At 42.1% G+C, this 19,623-nt stretch overlaps 1 long non-coding RNA gene across 1 annotated transcript; it reads left to right on the top strand.

Annotated features, from left to right (window-relative positions):
* Window positions 1–4,765: 4,765 nt before the first annotated feature.
* LOC117505753 lies at window positions 4,766–13,995 on the top strand. Its single transcript, XR_004559249.1, has 3 exons — window positions 4,766–4,788; window positions 10,228–10,406; window positions 13,944–13,995. It is a non-coding gene; the product is annotated as an uncharacterized LOC117505753 (long non-coding RNA).
* The last annotated feature ends 5,628 nt before the right edge of the window (window positions 13,996–19,623 follow it).

Below are 19,623 nucleotides of genomic sequence, written 5' to 3'. Positions count from 1 at the left end.
CACGTTTTTTAATGATACTGCTTCCTTTGTAAAATATAAATACTGTGGTCCCTCGTTTATCGCAGGAGTTACGTTCTAAAAATAGCTCGCAAAAGGCGAAATCCGCGAAAGTAGTCAGCGTTATTTTTTACAATTATTATAGGCGTTTTAAGGCTGTAAAACCCCTCACTGCACACTTTATACACTTTTCTCAAACAGGAATGAACATTTTCTCACTTTTCTGTCTGTAAACACTCTCAAAGTTCAAACCTTAGTAGAAAAATAAGACCAACCTGTTTTCAGGCCCAAATTTTTTTTGAGAAATAAAAATAGAACATTTTCCTATAAATAATTATGCTTCTGGGTGAGAAGATTCTTATAAACAGACACACATAACACAATGCGCGTACTGTCCCTGACCGGCCGCTTGATGAAGACGCAGAACACAACTGTGCTGTAAAAAGAAAAGAAAAACACAAATAGAAAAACCTTTTCTTGACGCAAATGCAAAGAATTCTTAATTAATTAGTAGGCATAAGCTTTTAACTGTGGGTGTATAAAAGATTGATTAAAATCATTAGGCATAGGTTAAGTCAAAGAATTCTTCAAACCTCAGCCAGAGTCCGTTCCTCTGCGGCAGCGCTGTTGACCGGCTCCGTTAAACTCTTCCTCACGGCATTTTTATGGGAGCCTTTGACTCCACTTGTCAGACTGTCAAAAAGTACAAGTTTGTTTTTCTCCACCTATGTTAGGATGCTGATTTCCATCTCCGAAAAGTTTCTTTTCTTCCCAGCGCATCTTCCGTCCATGTTGAGCTCAGTGGGTGGGGCTTCCGAACCATGAATTATTTAAGGGCGTAACATGCTAATGACGATTAAATTCAGCCGCCACATTTATCAAGAGCTGATCATTCGTACGCTGGGATCGGCCAGATACGAATGTTTCATAAATTACACGTGTTTCTTGTCATACAACCAACTATGCACTCAGATCTGCGCCTGTTTTTACGCAGTGTTGATAAATGATGCCCCAAAGTGTTTAAAGCTATTGAGAAGCGTACGCCTGACATGACCTTGATAAATGCGGCGGGTGAAAACAATCGTAATTATAATAAACACGCCCATAAATATTCAGACTCCGCTTCAGACACACCCTCATTTTACGACATGGAAGCCAGGAAGGCGGCAAAGAAAAAGAACTCCACCAATCACGATGCGTGTCAATAGAGTGTCAAAAGCGGCCGTCGTATCAATTGTTTTGTAGTATAATCAAAAAAGTGTTACAGTGGTCTCTCGTTTATCGCGGGAGTTACGTTCTAAAAATAGCCCGTAATACGCGAAATCCGTGACGTGGTCAGCGTTATTTTTTATAATTATTATAGACGTTTTAAAGCTGTAAAACTACTTTATACACTTTCTTAATCAGGCATGAACATTTGCTCACTCTTCTCTCATGTGTAAACACTCTCAAAGTTCAAACCTTAAGGCTGATTTACACACAGACGGTTTTGTCGGCGAGTAGTACGTAGACCGAAGTTCACAGTAGTTCCGGCTGTTTTCGCGGAGGAAAGGGGCGGAGCTTGCCGGCTCCGGTTGTCAGTCAAAATTAACATGACGGACCTTGATCACGTGGAGCGGGTTGCTGTGCAAAACTCCCAATACAGAGAGTATCATTATTATTATTTGCTCCAGGAGCTGTCTGGATGACGGCTGCTTTCAGCGGTCCTTCAAAAAGGATCAACTGTCCCGTTCAGGCGCGCACATGTAAACAATGCAGCTCGCTCTTTCCCCAAAAAACTCTGTCATAATTGTGTTTAGAAGCCAGTCACCAGTTGCTTTATTATACAGCTGTGTAGCTAATAAGTAAAATAATCTCCAGGACGATTCGCGCGCGCATGCACGTAAAATAAAATTTAACAGAACCGCCGCTCCAAGCCTCTGTGGTGCTGCCGCTCGCTCCAAAAACTCTGTCATGATTGTAAAATAAAGGACAAAAGAGACATAAGTCCTGCTCACAGGCTGCTACCAGATACAGGACATGTTCACGTCTTCAAACTCCAGACATCTCCACGTCACTACATATTCAGTCCCTGATTGGTCATCGTGGCGCTACAGGAAGTGTCAGAATGAAACGGCGATTATAAAGTATCCCTGTCAACACACACATGCAGGGCCCAAAAGGGTTACGTATGGGCTGGTGAGTGGGCCCCACCCGGGATGCCCACCTGGGTCCCAGTCAGTTTTGTCCGGGGTTTTCATGGTGGCCCCCTGTGGGCTAACCCACTTGGGGCTGGCATGGGCTTCCCATGGGCCCTACCTAAAACCTGCATGGGCAACCCAGGTTTCTCCCATCTGGAGCACACGTTAGGTGGGCCCCATGCAGGCTGATTATGGGCCCCCGACTGCACCAATAAGGGTAAGCTGCCCCTTTAAATTAAGCCTGAATTCAAAGCTGAACGTGTTGCTGATGATGTGTGCCTCTGAATGGTGTTTTGTGTTACAGTGTTAACTTACCTCACCTTGTCCGTCCTTCACAGAGTCAGTTCGTGTTCTAACCACCTGGGGGGTGTCGGCGGCGTTTCTTGGGTCCAGAACTGCGGGGCTCCGATCCGTTTGGGCGCTCTGAGAGCGCACCGTCGTTCACCTCGCCAGGCCATTATATGTCTGTTTGCACTTGTATTATTGCACAGGAGGGAAATAAATTTTGTTCTTTGGAACCGCTCTCTGATTATTTAGCGCTGGGTTCAGTCAGACGCTGGTTCAGTTCTCTAACCCGAGTCCTACAAATAACAGATTTTTAACATGTGTGTGGCAATTCTATACAAAAAACTCGTCCAGTGCCATATTTTTACCCTAAACAAACCAATTGGATGGTAAAACACCCAATCTGGCAACCCTGTGGCTAACTGAAGTAGCACTGCTAGCCCACATTCAATTCTGACACGAGACGACAAGTTGCCACAATTAAACAATGAAGCAACAGCAGGAGTCTGGAGCTGAAAAACGGAGGAAAAAGAACCAAAAAGATGATGCCCGTGCATCCGTTGCTGGTAAATACATGTTAAAGGTTTAAATAGTTTTGATTACTTAATGTTCAGTGGTGCTGCTTAAGCTAGGTTGCGTTGGCTTTGCTGATTTGATGTAGCTTTAAACGCTAAACTTAAACGCTTTAATAAATAGTAACGGTTTGAGTAGAACTTGTGTGTGTGTGTGTGGGGGGGGGGGGGGGGGCCTCCCTGACCAGTTATGCTTAGGGCCTCCAAAACCTTAGCAGCGGCCCTGTTTGTGGATCTGGTTACACATTTGTGGATCGAAAAACATGTTTGCAAATATTTTGCGACTAATAATGGCCCCATAGTTTGACCTTGACTTGGAGACCAAACATTCAACACAGTCAAAACTATTCCATTTTTTAATCCTTTCATTTCAACCAATAACTTGCATCACTTTTTACCAACATTGGAGCAACTTTAAGTTTTGACCCCTGTACAAACTGACACTGACCTTTGTCACCATTTTTGATGTTTTTACCACATAACTCCATAACATTCAGTTCCAGATAGTCCAAACTATACCTTTTTGGAATTATGATCATACAAATAATGTGATATAGTTTTCAACATGATCAGAGCATCTTTTAATTTTGACCCCTGTGTAATTCTTCAATTGACCTTAACCTGGCTGACTATTGAAAATTCAGGTGGCTAATCAGTTATTTTAAAAAAGTGATGTCTAAGGAGTATTTGTGCTGAATTAGATGCTTGTATCACTATTTGCAGGATTCTGCTCTAAATATTCTCTGAGCTGCTGCACTAATTCACACGCACACCTACGGACAATTTAAAGTTTTCAATCCACCTAACCTACGTGTCTTTGGATGCCTTTGGCTGTGGGAGGAAGCCGGAACACCCAGAGAGAACCCACACAAACATGAGGACAACAAGCAAACTCCACACAGAAAAGCCACAGGTGGGAATCGAACCCATGACCTCCTCACTGTGAGGCAACAGTGCTAACCACTAAGCAACCGTGCTGCCCAAAATGAAAGAACAGAAAGGGCCTATTGCATATCATTTATAAGTAAATAATAATGAATAACATTGCAAATTAATTATTCAGAAATTACGAAATGTGATTGTCTGGATTTTTTTTTTTTTTTTTTAGATTCTGTCTGTCACAGTTGAAGTGAACCTATGATAAAAATGACAGACCTCTCCATTCTTTGTAAAAGGGAAAACTTGCACAATCGACAGGCTCTCAAATACATATTTTCCTCACTGTATATGGTTTATAAAATGTTAGTTTCTTGTATCTGAATACCTCTCGGTAACTCTTACTAAGTCAGTTTGTGATGGCAAAGTTAGAAATTTAGTCCAGTTGGTGCAGTCATGGTGGAATTGTAACGGAGGCAACATTATTCTTCATTGATATTTTGCAAGATGATGATGTTTGAGTCATAAATACATACAAATACTAATTATTGTATTTAAAACAATTGTATAACAACTTTGTTCAGTTAAGTAGCACTGCATTTATTTACAAATTTATGTACAGAGATGCAGGGATGAAAAATCTCTGCTTTTTGGTGAATTTTAGCTTCTTTTTTTTTTTGCCTGTCGCCTGGGTCATTTTTTTTTTAGATCAGTGCAAATCCGTTGTGTTGTAAATTCCCTTTAGTTGTATTAGTTGTTATTTAGATCAGGCATCGATTTGGACAGCCCCAATGCGCTGTTAGCTTCGGTCGCGTTAGGACCTGTTCTTTTTGACTCCAACAACGCTGCTTTTAAAGTAGAATTCCTTCGTGAAGAGGGTGAGTTACTTATTTGCAGAGGGTTTTCTGTTTTATCGGGGATGGATGTTGCGTGGTGTTGATATTGATTCCTGCCGAGTGGGGATGTTTTAAGTTATTTGGCATTATTGGCTAAGGGCTAAGCTAACTAGCCGCTATGTGGTTTGTTTAGACGATATTATGTTAAATAGGTTCAGCCAACAGTTATTAGTGTTTCTCTGATGTTACTGTATTAATAAGCACCGTGTGTTTTGGATTTGAAAATCAGTGTTTCTGTCTTGCTAAAACCATTAATTCGTCCAAACTATTAATTCAGACCATTCAGTGGTTTATGGATGTTTCATTCCAACTCCTGTGCTCCCTGCATGTTAAACTGAGCCATTCAAGTTCATCTGTTAGCCAACAAATCTGCATATAAAGACTCTGAACTGTTCCTGTGTCCAGCAACCACCTCACCACCACACAAAGCCACGACACACTGTCCTGCCTATCCGAGGACTGCAGCCGCTCCTGTCCTGGTAAACACAACTTAGAATAATTTTCAGTCACATAAAAAAAAATATATATTTTTCAGTCCTATTACACATAAATTACAATAATTTTTATATGTTGTTCAATAAAGACAAGAAAATTTAAAGATTGTTGATAACAGTTTTATTATTTAGAACACAATAAATTTTCATGTCTTCTAACAAATCAGTTTGCCAAATGAACAAATTTAAACATGACTGTTCCAACTTACAATGTGCATATAATTATACACAATTGTAGCATATATGTTAGTATAACCATTAATTAGTGCCACTATAAGATAATAAGAGACTGAAGGAGGCTGCTATAAAATACCATAGGTAATAGAGCACTTAAGAGTAATGTGTTAACGTATTGGCTAGTATCAGAACTTGGTTCGACTCTAGAAGAGAAGAGGCAGAGACTGGATGTAGTTTATAGATAAAAATGGTACCATGTATTGAGACAAACAAAATAGACAACATTAAACATTTAGAGGTGACTGGCCATTTGACACACTCAATCAGCTTCAGTATTTACAACAGGATCCAAAACTAGTTGCAACCCCAAATATACGGTGTGCAAAGGTCCATGTGATGAATGCGAGTGGCTGTGGCACACAACCAATCGCTTACAGTCAACCTTCCAACAACTCTACTGAGCAGAACAGTTCATACGACTCAAAAACCACTCCACTCGACTCTAAAAAAAAAAAAAAAAGTGTCCATGGGAGTGAGTGTGTTTGTGCTGGGGGTCGTAGAGTGGAGTGCGAGGTGCGAGAGTGAACAAGTCGGCTGCAGGAGCCTCCTACCAACCCATTGAGGTAGGTATAGAAGTTGGTTGAGATTCAGGACTAGCTCAGTTCTTAGCTCGCCATCAAGACTCGGCCAATTCCACGTATTCTAACAAGCCAACGCTCCTATCAAACGCTTGGGTCATGGTAGCTTGGCTCCTGCAGCAACAAATCCAGCAGCGTCTCCCGCATTCCCCGGTGTTTCCTGAATGACGGTAATATAGCCAGCTAATTGGCTGGCTGCGGTCACATGACCGGTGCTCAAAGCATGCAGGGGAAACAAAGATCATTCATGCAAAATGATGCATCACACTATCGGGGTTTTTGTTGTTGTGTTCCCGTGTTACACCATGTTCAAATGTGGAACATTTCTCTCTCCCATGGCACTGCACCCGCCTCGGAATTGCACCAATACTTCAGTAAGTTCCTTTGGATCTTGCCGGGGTTATTTGCAGTATTGTGCCCTCTATGGATTTTTATATCCTGCAGATTGTTCCCTTGCCTCCACGCTCCAGGCACCAACTGCCGAGTGGCGATATCTTCAAGATCAATGATGTTATTCTGGGGCATCAATTCCGCATAAGATTACGGAGCACCATACAGGTTTGGACAATGAGTCGCACAGTCCTCGGACTGCGGTGCATTGTTGCCAGGAGATCCTGGAACCAATTTGCTAGAATTCCAAGTGCATTTTCTACCCTCTTCTTGTACGTGACTGTCTGTGAGGTGGCGATGAGCGTATGGTTTCATGAGATTAATACGCAAAGCAAAGGCATCATCTCCAACCCAAGAGAATGATACGTCTTCTGTGTCATGTGGGAGTGGCCATGGGTCAGGAAGGCCTATTGTGCTGTCTTCAAGGCGGGCCTTCAGTTCAGATTTGTAATAAATTTGGGCATCATTTAATGATCCTTTACCTAAAATAGAAATTGAGAGTAAAGAATTAGAACAAATAAAAAATAAATGACTATATTTAATTAAAATTTTAAACTGATTTTTATCTCTACCTACCACCGATGTCTGCCAAGATGAACTTGGAGTCTGAATCAACCAAGGCAAGGAGAACAACACTAAAGAATCTTTTATAATTGCGGTACATGCTTCCTGTACCAGGAGGACACAAGCAGTATGCTTGTCCTCAAGGGCACCACAACAGATCAGAAATTGCCATTTTCTGAAGAAGCCCTCGGCAATAGCCAGTGTCAAGAAAGATGACTTTAAGCTTGCTTTCAGCTTGTTTTCATCTTGGAATATAATACATACACACGTTGTTGGAATAAACTGGACAGTGTTTGGTACTTTCCTGGAGTAAGTGAGGTCATACCGGACTTTTCCATTGTAGATGGAGAGGCCTACGGGATGAACTCAGTGGTGAAAACGATGGAATATGTCTAAGATGATTTTGAAATGATAAAGTATGATCGAATGAAGCATTAATGTGTTACAAGTAATATCTGAGAATGATTCTAACATAAGTATGATTAAATGAACAATTAATGTAATAAAAAGTAAAAGTTGATTAGAAAAATGTATGTTGCAAATAAGTGAAATGAATGATTATATGAGTTGGCTTTTCATTGCAGTCAGAGGAAGAAGTTTTTGTGCAGAGGCAGAGACAAAAAAGGAAGTTAATGATGTCGCAAGCGAGGCCAGAAGAGCTGATGATAAAAACAACTGTTCAGAACATTAAGATGTAATAGGATATGAAATGAATAATAATGAATGAAAATGTTGTATATGATCATATGAATTGTTTTTATGTGAAAAAGAGTTGAAATGAAATGATTGAATGTGATTAAATGTGATTGATGTAACATGATTTAGAAAGTATGAATTCTCGGAAAAGATGTGTTAAACAGAAAAACAGGAAACTTGCACAATAGATTTACTGATAGCCAGGACATGAGTTCTCCATATGGCTTCCAGTAAAAGAGAGGAGTATGGGAGGAGGTTGTGAATCACCATTATCCCTATGGTAACCAAGATCAACTCAGCATAAACAAGAGTTTCATATAAAAACTGGACAACAACAGGAAACGGGGTTATTCTTCCAGGGAGAGGTGCTGTTGTCACTTCTCCCCTGCTACGAGGATATCACAAGACTTGACCATCTTGTGAGCTGCAATTGGAATCGTGGAGTGAGAGGATTGGAGACATAAGAGATCATTTGAGAGAGTTTTCAACTCCCACTCAGGCCGTCCAGTCACGGAGTAGCAGAGCATTGGAGAATAATCACTGGCCTTAAGTCTGAGTGAGGAAGTTTCAACGTTTTCTCTCTCAAGGAACATCACCTCGTACCGGAATGGATTAGATCAACTTTTGGTTGATTGAAGAAGGAATAAACTCTTATGTGGATTTATTTCCCGAAGGATTACAACATCACACAAGGATTGTGGTCAGCTAACAACTAATAGCTGATGAAGAGGAAATCAAGTTCATCGAACTGGGGATTTTAACATCAAAAAACCTCCTTCCCTCACTCCTAGAAAAATTAAGAAGTTAATCCAGTCCAGTCAGAGTAAGATCAGACAGCATTATTGAATTAAAAACAAAAATCTCTGCCAATAATTATTCTGATTATATTTGAATTACTGTTGTGAAATTATCATCATATAACCGATTTTGATTATGTTGTCAGCACTTGCAAAACCTGCAATAAATTTCCAAGCATGCAGTTAAAGTGTTAAGGCTCGGACATTGGATTTATTGATGCTTCTTAAGGTGTAAAAGTTAAAGATTATTGGGTGTACAACATCAAAAAGTGCTCTAAAAGGTTAGTCTGGTTTTTAATGAAATTAACGCATCCTGGGGACTCGCTGTACGAGTCACCAAACTCAAAATCTAGCAACATTCCAAGAGCCCTGATCCATAAGAGGAGAGCTGCCGTTAACGGGCGTGGCCGGCTCGTATCCTGGTTCCAGAGAAGGCTATTCGACCGGGGTGCGAGATCAGCGTCAGCGGGGTGGACGTCCGGATGGAGGCAGTGAGCGGCTAGACGAATCTCCTCGCCACCAGCTTGAACAGCCTTTGTGCAGCCCTGCCGGGTAATACCCGTGGAGACACGAAGGTCGGACCCCAGAGACAGAGAGCTAGTTTTATAACGGGATCTGACACCAGCCACTGTAGAGGTGAAGTTGGAAGTGTCAAACATTTGTCCATGAGCTCTTCACAGGTGCTCTTCACACTTCTCGGACAGCAACAGAGATTGTGTTGTGAGGAATGCGCCCTTCATACTTCATACTGCGGTACTCGGTTCCGGAAGCCAAATGACAGAGTCAGTGCCAGCTTCAGGCCTGGATCCAGAGCCGCTCGGTACCACGTCTTCTGCTTTGTGATGCGTGGACCAACTCTCCTGAGAAGCTCGTTGTACATCTCAGCCAGCATTTGCATAAAGTTACGGATTGACTGTGGATATTGGCCCCTCAGTTTAACCATGAGTTGGTCATACAGACCAAACTGTCTTTGGCGCTAGATCCATGGCCTTGACCACCTTCTCCGTTGCTGCCCCTTCGCCATTGGTACATGTTGACAATGAATTCATCATTGTCAACTTTGGCCTGAAGAACAGCCATCTCTCACTCATTGATAAGGTGGGCTGGCTGATCATCACTGTCCATGGCTCTAGTCATGGGGAACTGTCCGTGTCAGACGAAGGCTATGCGCGCATGCGGGTCAGCCACAAATGTTCGAAATGTGCGTACATAGATGAAAAAACATTCTTAACGGTATTGTTAACAAACAATAAGAAATTGACAAAAACGACAGCAAAACGAAATACGATTGTCGGCGGCATTTGTTCAAATATTTTGACAGTTTAAAGATTCTGACAAAGTGCCAGCTGCAGGAACTAAGCTGAGCGAAGGTTAAACGATGCCAACGAAAGTCCGGATTTGGGACTTTTGTTTGGGCTTTGTTGTCCTTCCTTTGTCTTGTGTGACTGGAACTTTAGGAAAACTTTCATGTCTGGTGATCTCTGTGATCAGGGTTGGTGTCTCCTGCTTTAGGACATCTGTCCCAGCACAGGGACATTTCGGTGTTGTCTCATTTGTGATTGGTCAGCCTGGGCAGCAGAGCAGCAGCAGATGATTAAATCAGCCTGTTTTTAGTCTTTCCTCCACTTGGTTGTTGACTCTCTCTCTCTTTTGTGTGTTTTAAAGTCTGTCTACAAACACATCTGAAGTCCAGCAGCTGTGGGACACGTTGAAACTACAGCTAACACCTGCTGATGAAGGAATGATCATAGACCAGGAAGAAGAAATGAGTCATTTAAAAGAGAACAAAAGCGGTAAAGGGCTGGATGCTGTTTTTAATCCTCCAAATCTCTTCTACAGAACAGGTTTGTTCACTCAGCTTTGTTTGTGTTACTGATACTTTATAACATGTTGTTGTAACAGTCAAATATTTTCCCCCTCTGGTATTCCTCCAGAGATTGTCAGTACTTACACAACAGGATGAGGAGGATTTTGATGAAAGATGCATGTAACATTTCTCCATATTTTGTAAAATCTCTGGATAATTTCTTACTGAAGGTGAACTGAAAGTGACGTCACCGTCCTCAATGTTTAGTCTCCCTCCCTTTGTCCAAGATCAGCAGGAACATTGAATTTAGAAATGAACAAAGGTAACTGAAAGGATTCTGGTGGTAGTGATTTGTGTATTTTGACATGTAGAGGTTTGGTTTATTTTGATCCAACATTTGGCACTAAAAGGTCAACAACAGTAACCTGTTGTACACGAGTAAGAGCAGCTCTGGTTATGAGCAGACCAAGAATAATTATCTTTACACCCAGAATTTAATCATCACTGCAATATTAATTCAAATCAACATGACTTCAATGAATAAAATCCATTATTTTCTACAGCTCCCATCAACAACCCAAACTGGGGAACTTTTCCTTGGTAACTTCGTACTATTAATAACCAGCTTTGCTACCAGACGTGACATGTTGACCTGAATAGTGTAAATGTGGAAGTGTGCAGAAATGTGGGTTTGAAAAAGACAGAGGTTGTGATGGAAGTCTGGTCCCAGAAACAGGCTTTGGTTTTATGACATCAGTCCACTTAGCCTGTAACAAAAACTGACTCAAGTCATTGAAACTCAAGTGGGTTCTTGTTGATGTTCGTAACTGAAAATGTCTCCTCACACAAATATGTGGGTCTAAAAAACTTTGGCATTTTCTTCATCTTTTCATCTGTTTTTAATCTGTTCCTCTTGTTTGGCCTTGAAGGCTTTTGATGTAAAGCAGCTCTTCTGCTACGTTCATGTCATCGTCAGAGCCTCAAAAAATCAGTAACTGATTGGTGTCAGAAGAATCTGTGCTTTAAATTCACCTCCGTCCCCCAGTTGTCTTTTTACTATCAGATGAAGTGTCTTCAGTCCTCTGTGCCACAGTGTTACGAGACAAACAAACTTCAGAAATTTGTTGCTTTTTCTCAGGACAAAAATTCTCCACTAATGGCATGACACAGTTTTTGTTAAACTCCACCTCTGTTAAAGGTTTGTCATGTTTAATGATGAACTCGGCCACTTCCCAGTCTGATTTGGTGATGTTTTCATGATGTGTCCACTCGAGGTAAGCGGCTCTGCAGCCTTGTTGAAAACAGTCTGATCTCAGAACTGCCTCAGTTTCCGGACTCGTCTGACTGGTTGCCAAAACCACTTTGAGGCCGACTGAAAGTCACTTTCTGTGGGCTGTTTCCTCCCACACCCACTCAGTTTTTGCTTCAACAACCACTGAGTTTCTGAGGAAAATCAAGACCAGAGTAGGCAACCCATCGGTTTCCTGCTGAGAACCACCGCCTCAGATTTAGAGGTGCTGATCCTCATTCCAGCTTCTTCACACTGGGCTGTGAACTGATCCAGTGAGTGTTGGAGGTCACCGGCCAATGAAGCCAACAGGACCACATCATCTGGAAAAAGCAGTGATGAGACCCTGAGCCCACCAAACTGTAAACCCTCCTCCCCCCGACTACACCTCGATATCCTGTCCATGAATATCACAAACAGGATTGGTGACAAGGCACAGCCCTGGTGGAGGCCAAACCCCCACCGGAAACGAGTTAGACTTATTGCTGAACACTCGAACACAGCTCTCACTTTGTAAGTACAGAGATTGGATGGTCCTAAGAAGGGGCCCCCCCACTCCATACTCCCACATTATCTCCTGGGTACCCGATCATACGCCATCTTCAAGTCCACAAAACACATGTAGACTGGATGGTTGTACTCCAAGGCCCCTTACCAGGATCCTTGTGAGAGTGAAGAACTGGTTGGTTGTTTCACAACCAGGACAGAACCCGCATTGTTCCTCTTCAGAGGTTCAACTATTGACCGAACTCTCCTTTCCTGCACCCCGGAGTAGACTTTAACAGGGGGCTGAGTATGTGATGCCCCTATAGTTGGCACACACACACTCTGGTGCAAACAGCAACATTACAAAACATTAAATTATTTGACTTATATATTTTGAATGAGTTGTAATGTCACTATAGATGTGCTCATGTCATACGAGGTCTGTTAGAAAAGTATCAGACCTTTTTATTTTTTGCAAAAACCTGATGGATTTGACTCACGTGTGCTTGCATGAGCCAACCTTGAACCTTCATGCGCATGCGTGAATTTTTTCACGCCTGTCAACTGCGTCATTTGGTGGTAAGCAGCCTTTGTGTGAGGACATGTGTTGTGCTCTCATCGGATTTTCATTGCAAGGAAAAAGACGGAACGACTGGAGCAGCACGACTGCATCAAATTTTGCCAGAAACTGGGCGACAGCCAGGTGGAAACCATTCAGATTATTCAGACGGCTTTCGGTGGCTTTTCAGTCGTGTGACTATCCGAGAAATTGTGAAAGAGGTGGGCATCATTTTTTGGAGTCCAGCATGTCCTGTGAGACTTCAACACGGAGGCGCTTTTGCTCCGCTGTCAGCAGTGGCATGAATTTCATCGCCACTCTTTTTATGGCCAAATCTTCACAATGGAATGTGCCAAAAAAGTGCTGATGTCCACCGCTTCTGCAGTTTCTCGGATAGTCGCACGACGGTCCCGCATCATCACAGCGTTCACTTTGGAAATGATCTGGTCATTTCAGCATGTTGATGGAAGACTGGAGCGTGGCACACTCTCCACCATTGTGTGGTCATCTTTAAACCGGTTGTACCGCTCCTTAATCTGTGTGATGCCCAGAGGATCGTCAGCGAAAGCCGTCTGAATCTTCCGAATGGTTTCGACCTGGCTGTCGCCCAGTTTCTGGCAAAATTTGATGCGGCGCTGCTCCAGTCGTTGCGCCATTTTCCTTGCAATGAAAATCCGCCGAGAGCACAACACATGTCCTCATACAAAGGCTGCTTACCAGCAAATGAGGCAATCGACAGGCGTGAAAAAGTTCACGCATGCGCACAAAGGTTCAAGGTTGGCTCATGCAAGCACACATGATTCAAAGCCATCAAACAGACTTCGTATTTGATGAATTCTGACATCTTGTTTGAATGTTGCTTAAGTAATAATAATAATCCATCCATCTTCTGTACCCGCTTACTCCAATTAAGGGTCGGGGGGGGGGGGGGCCGGAGACCATTCCAGCCCCCCTCCGTTTCATCAAAACTCAAGCAACAGTAATTCTGTACCATCTGTAGACATCCTACACTATTTTATAGCAATCCACAAAGTAAAACACTGCAATAGTCAGTTGTGGAAGACAAGGACGTGAATTACAATTTGTGGAATTTTAAAAAAATGCTGATGTTCAGTTCCACTTTATCAGTTCCCTCAGTGCAATAACTTACTGTCATCAGGTCAAACTCACCACTGATACTTTATTTTAGTGAGTGTTGTTCGAACATTTAGTGTTAAATTAATTGTATTGTTTCTTTACAGACATGGAGCCGTTGTTGGTGATTAAAGAAGAAACTCTCGCTGAATACCAGGAATGGAATCTGAGTGTTGACCAGGAGGACATTAAAGAAGAAGAGAAGCTGTGGATAAGTCAGCAGGGAGAGCAGCTTCAGCAGCTGGAGGAGGCAGATCTCACCAAGTTTGGTTTCACTGCTGTCCCTGTGAAGAGTGAAAATGATGATGAAAAACCAGAGTCATCACAGCTTCATCAAAGCCGAAGTGATGAGAGCACAGAGGCTGAGCCTGTAGCCAGCAGCTCATCTGTACACAGAACACTGACAGCAGAAGCTGATGGAGAGGACGATGGAGGACCACAACCAGCCAGCAACTCAGGTCCATACAGTCATTTACAACCAGATACCAGTGGCAGGAGTTCAGACAGTTCTGGAACTGAGACTGATGACAGTGATGACTGGAAACAGACCAGAGAACTTCAGTCAACTTTTAACTGTCAGAAAAATACCAGTATTGTTCATTCAGACAACACTGATAAGAAACAATTTAAAGGCTCTAAATATGGAAAAGCATCTGGTCACATGAACAACTCAGAGCAACAAAAGGGGAGGAAAGCAAAAAGAAAACCATTTAGCTGTTCTGATGGGAGTAAAGGACAGAAACAGAAGGGCACTCTGAACAAAGACATTAGAATTCAGACACGGCAGAAACCATTTGTCTGTTCTGAGTGTGGTCAAAGATTTGGACTAAAGGGCAACCTGTACAGACACATGATAATTCATACAGGACAAAAAGCATTTGTCTGTTCTGGGTGTGGACAAAGATTTGGACATAAGAGCACCCTGAAAACACACATGATAATTCATACAGGAGAAAAAGAATTTGTCTGTTCTGAGTGTGGACAAAGATTTGGACAAAAGGCCAACCTGTACAGACACATGATAATTCATACAGGACAAAACGAATTTGTCTGTTCTGAGTGTGGTCAAAGATTTGGACGAAAGGACACCCTGAAAGCACACATGATAATTCATACAGGAGAAAAAGAATTTGTCTGTTCTGAGTGTGGACAAAGATTTGGACATAAGAGCACCCTGAAAACACACATGATAATTCATACAGGAGAAAAAGAATTTGTCTGTTCTGAGTGTGGACAAAGATTTGGACAAAAGGGCAACCTGAAAACACACATGATAATTCATACAGGACAAAAATCATTTGTCTGTTCTGAGTGTGGACAAAGATTTGGATATAAGAGCACCCTAAAAACACACATGATAATTCATACAGGACAAAAACCATTTGTCTGTTCTGAGTGTGGACAAAGATTTGGACAAAAGGGCAACCTGAAAACACACATGATAATTCATACCAGAAAAATGCTCACCCTCCACAAAATCACATACAGAAATCAGTGCATGGACAGAATATACCTACCTCGCAGAGAAGGAGGTATGGGTCTTACTGAAATCAACCAGGCCTACAGAGCATCGATAATAAGTATTGGCCAGTACTTAAAGAGCTCTGAAGAAGAAATCATAAAAACGGTCACACAACACCACGAGGCCATAAGTGAACGGACCTCAATCACTAAACTGGCAAAAAACTTTGGCGGAGAACTTCTACAAGAGAGAAAAAGCAACAGTCTCACGCCTGCAACAAAACTTGCAAGACAGACCAGAGAACAATACTGCAAAAAAGAAGGAAAACATCGAGTGGAAAGATGGAAACAACACAAAAGAGCCGGACGTTTCCAAGAAGAACTCGAAAAGGAATACATCGACAAAGTTGGATCAATGCAGTGGCTAAAAAATGGAAAACTTGGTTTTGATGGAGAAAGAATTCTGATTGGAGCACAAGATCAGGGACTTCTAACTAATGGCTTCAAAAAAATGGCAGGGATCTCACAAAATGATAAATGCCGATTCTGTCATACAGCTGTTGAGAGTGTAAACCATCTAACATCAGCATGCCAGATCCTCATGGCAGATGGGCATTATACATCCAGACATAACAAGATCTGTCAATATCTCCACTGGAAGATCTGCAAGGAACTGGAGTTGGAAGTCAAAGAACATGTCTGGGAGCACGAGCCAACACCAGTCTCATCCAATGGAAAAATAACGATCTTCTACGACAAAGAGATCCCAGCAGGAAGACACATAGAAGGAGGTGCAATCAAACCTGATATTGTCATCTGGAACAAGCAAGAGAAAACAGCCAAAATCATTGATGTGACAGTCCCCAATGACTACGGCCTGAATCGAGCTGAAAGGGGAAAGATCTCAAAATACCAAGACCTAAAAAATGACCTAAGAACAACATGGTCATTGAAAGACATCGATATCATTCCAGTTGTGGTAGGAGCAACAGGCCTGATGAAGAAGAACCTGAAGAAATACCTTGAGGCAATCCCCGGTCACCCAAGTGCACATGAGGTGCAGTTGTCTGCGATTAAGGGAACGATCACCATCTTGAAGAGAGCCCTTGGATACAATGCCAGATCTGGTTAAGATAACTATAGAACCTAGGATGCAACTTTAGACCCCAGGTTTGGGACCCATTGCATTCTACTAAAAAAACATCAAAGATAAATGAAAAAACAAAAGACAAAAAGCATTTGTCTGTTCTGAGTGTGGACAACGATTTGGACGTAAGAGCCACCTGAAAACACACATGATAATTCATACAGGAGAAAAAGAATTTGTCTGTTCTGAGTGTGGACAAAGATTTGGACGAAAGGGCAACCTGAAAACACACATGATAATTCATACAGGACAAAAAGAATTTGTCTGTTCTGAGTGTGGACAACGATTTGGACGTAAGAGCCAACTGAAAATACACATGATAATTCATACAGGGCAAAAAGCATTTGACTGTTCTGAGTGTGGACAACGATTTGGACGTAAGAGCCACCTGAAAATACACATGATAATTCATACAGGGCAAAAAGCATTTGACTGTTCTGAGTGTGGTAAAAGGTTTGGACAAAAGAGCGACCTGGAAACACACATGAGAATTCATACAGGACAAGGGAACGATCACCATCTTGAAGAGAGCCCTTGGATACAATGCCAGATCTGGTTAAGATAACTATAGAACCTAGGATGCAACTTTAGACCCCAGGTTTGGGGCCCATTGCATTCTACTAAAAAAACATCAAAGATAAATGAAAAAACAAAAGACAAGGACAGACAAGGCGCTGTTAGCTTCGGTCGCGTTAGGACCAGTTCTTTTTGACTCCAACAACGCTGCTTTTAAAGTAGAATTCCTTCGTGAAGAGGACATGCAGCCGTTGTTGGTGATTAAAGAGGAAACTCTCCCTGAACAAAAGGAATGGAATCTGAGTGTTGACCAGGAGGACATTAAAGAAGAAGAGAAGCTGTGGATAAGTCAGCAGGGAGAACAGCTTCAGCAGCTGGAGGAGGCAGATTCTCACCAAGTTTGGTTTCACTGCCGTCCCTGTGAAGAGTGAAAATGATGATGAAAAACCAGAGTACATCACAGCTTCATCAAAGCCCAAGTGATTGAGAGCACAGAGGCTGAGCCTGTAGCCAGCAGCTCATCTGTACACAGAACACTGACAGCAGAAGCTGATGGAGAGGACGATGGAGGACCACAACCAGCCAGCAACTCAGGTCCAAACAGTCATTTACAACCAGATACCAGTGGCAGGAGTTCAGACAGTTCTGGAACTAAACAGAAGAACACTCAGCTGGATAATCCACCAGATCAGCATAGTTCTGATCCTGGACTCCAGCAACAACAGCATCAATGGGCCAAAAGAAACAAGCGAAACTACACCACAGTTAATTGGACCATTGAAGAGAAAAAAAAAGATCTTTCACTGCTTCACTTACTCAAGGCATGAGAAGTGGGGCAGAAAGAAAAAAGCAGTATTTAAGGAACGCATAAAAGAAGCGGATTTACCTACACAAAAGAAAGAAGCCACAACTACCGCAAAACTAGAATCGATTGCCTCACAGATCGCAAAATATCTGACGACTGAGGAAATAAAAAAAATAAAAGAAGAAGCCCAAAAGGAAGCGATAAAAGACTATCAGTTGCTGGATAAAGGGAAGCAACTACAGTTTAAAAGGAGTCAGTGGAAGAGGGAGGAAGAATGGATACTGTTGTGGGCAAAAGAATATGCCAAAATAAAATACCCCAAAAATCAGACAAAGACATCCAAAGAATGGCAAAAAATATTCCACCACCACTGCCCAAGTAAGAAAGACATCACTTGTAAGAATCTCACAACCCAAAAATCAAACTTTATCAAACAAAAACATTTCTCAGATAATGAAATAAAAACAATGCAACAGGAGGTTGAGAAAATAAGAGAAGGCATCTGCCCTCTGACGCAACCCATTACACCACCAAAAAATGATTGCCCTCAAAAAAAGTTTAGCCCCGAAAAAACAAACCATCCACTGCCTCCCGAAAAACCGAACAACTCAATGCCTCCCGAAAAACCGAACAACTCAATGCCTCCCGAAAAACCGAACAACTCAATGCCTCCCGAAAAACCGAACAACTCAATGCCTCCCGAAAAACCGAACCACTCACTGCCTCCCGAAAAACCGAACCACTCACTGCCTCCCGAAAAACCGAACCACTCACTGCCTCCCGAAAAACCGAACAACTCACTGCCTCACGAAAAACCGAACCACTCACTGCCTCACGAAAAACCGAACCACTCACTGCCTCCCGAAAAACCGAACCACTCACTGCCTCCCGAAAAACCGAACCACTCACTGCCTCCCGAAAAACCGAACCACTCACTGCCTCCCGAAAAACCGAACCACTCACTGCCTCCCGAAAAAATGAACCACTCACTGCCTCCCGAAAAAATGAACAACTCACTGCCCCCTGAAAAAATGAACAACTCATTGCCCACCGAAAAAGCGAACAACTCACCAGCTCATCTACAAAATAATTCACAGGTGCACACAGACCCAGAACAGCAGGAACTAGAAGAGGAATTGGCAAATAAGATTGAAGAAACAAGAAAAATGGACATGAAAGAGCGCCCAAAGCTGACTAAACTAAAAGAGAATAAAAAATTCAAAAATATCCTTCAAAAAGTTAACATAGGACTGACCAAACTGGTCCCAAGAGGAGCCACATTGACAGAGTTAAACTCTGTAAATTATGGAGCGGCATGGTACATACAAAGTAAATTAGCCCCACAAGATTTGGAGAGAAACAGTACCACAAATAAGAAAAAGAATATCATGCCACGATGGAAAAAGAAATTACAACAAAAAATCAGCTGCCTAAGAGCAGAGATCTCCCAAATGGCCACATTTTTGGGAAACAAGAACCACAAAAAGAATCTTCTAAAAAAAATAAATCGCATTAAAAGAAAATACAATGTTGAAGACAAACTTCTAGGTGGAAGGCTGGCTGAACATCAAGCCTTAGTAAAAGCTTTTGCAGCACAAATTAGGAATAAAGACAAGAAAATACAAGCAAAACAGATAAACAAACTATTTGCAACAAACCCCAGACTAGTGTACAGAAAGCTGGCAAATGACACAATAGAAGTACAACAACCACCTGAGAGAAAGGAAATTGAAAAATTTTGGAGACCACTCTTTGAAGACCCAAAACAACACCAAGAGGCTGAGTGGATTGAAAAAATACAACAGAAAAACAAAGACAAACAACAAATGCCAGCAATTGTAATCAATGAAGAAGAGAT

The sequence above is a fragment of the Thalassophryne amazonica genome, unplaced genomic scaffold, assembly GCF_902500255.1.
Source record: "Thalassophryne amazonica unplaced genomic scaffold, fThaAma1.1, whole genome shotgun sequence".
Lineage (NCBI taxonomy): Eukaryota > Metazoa > Chordata > Actinopteri > Batrachoidiformes > Batrachoididae > Thalassophryne > Thalassophryne amazonica.
Note: the sequence above shows the minus strand (reverse complement) of the source record. Positions and strands in the feature narration are given on the sequence as shown.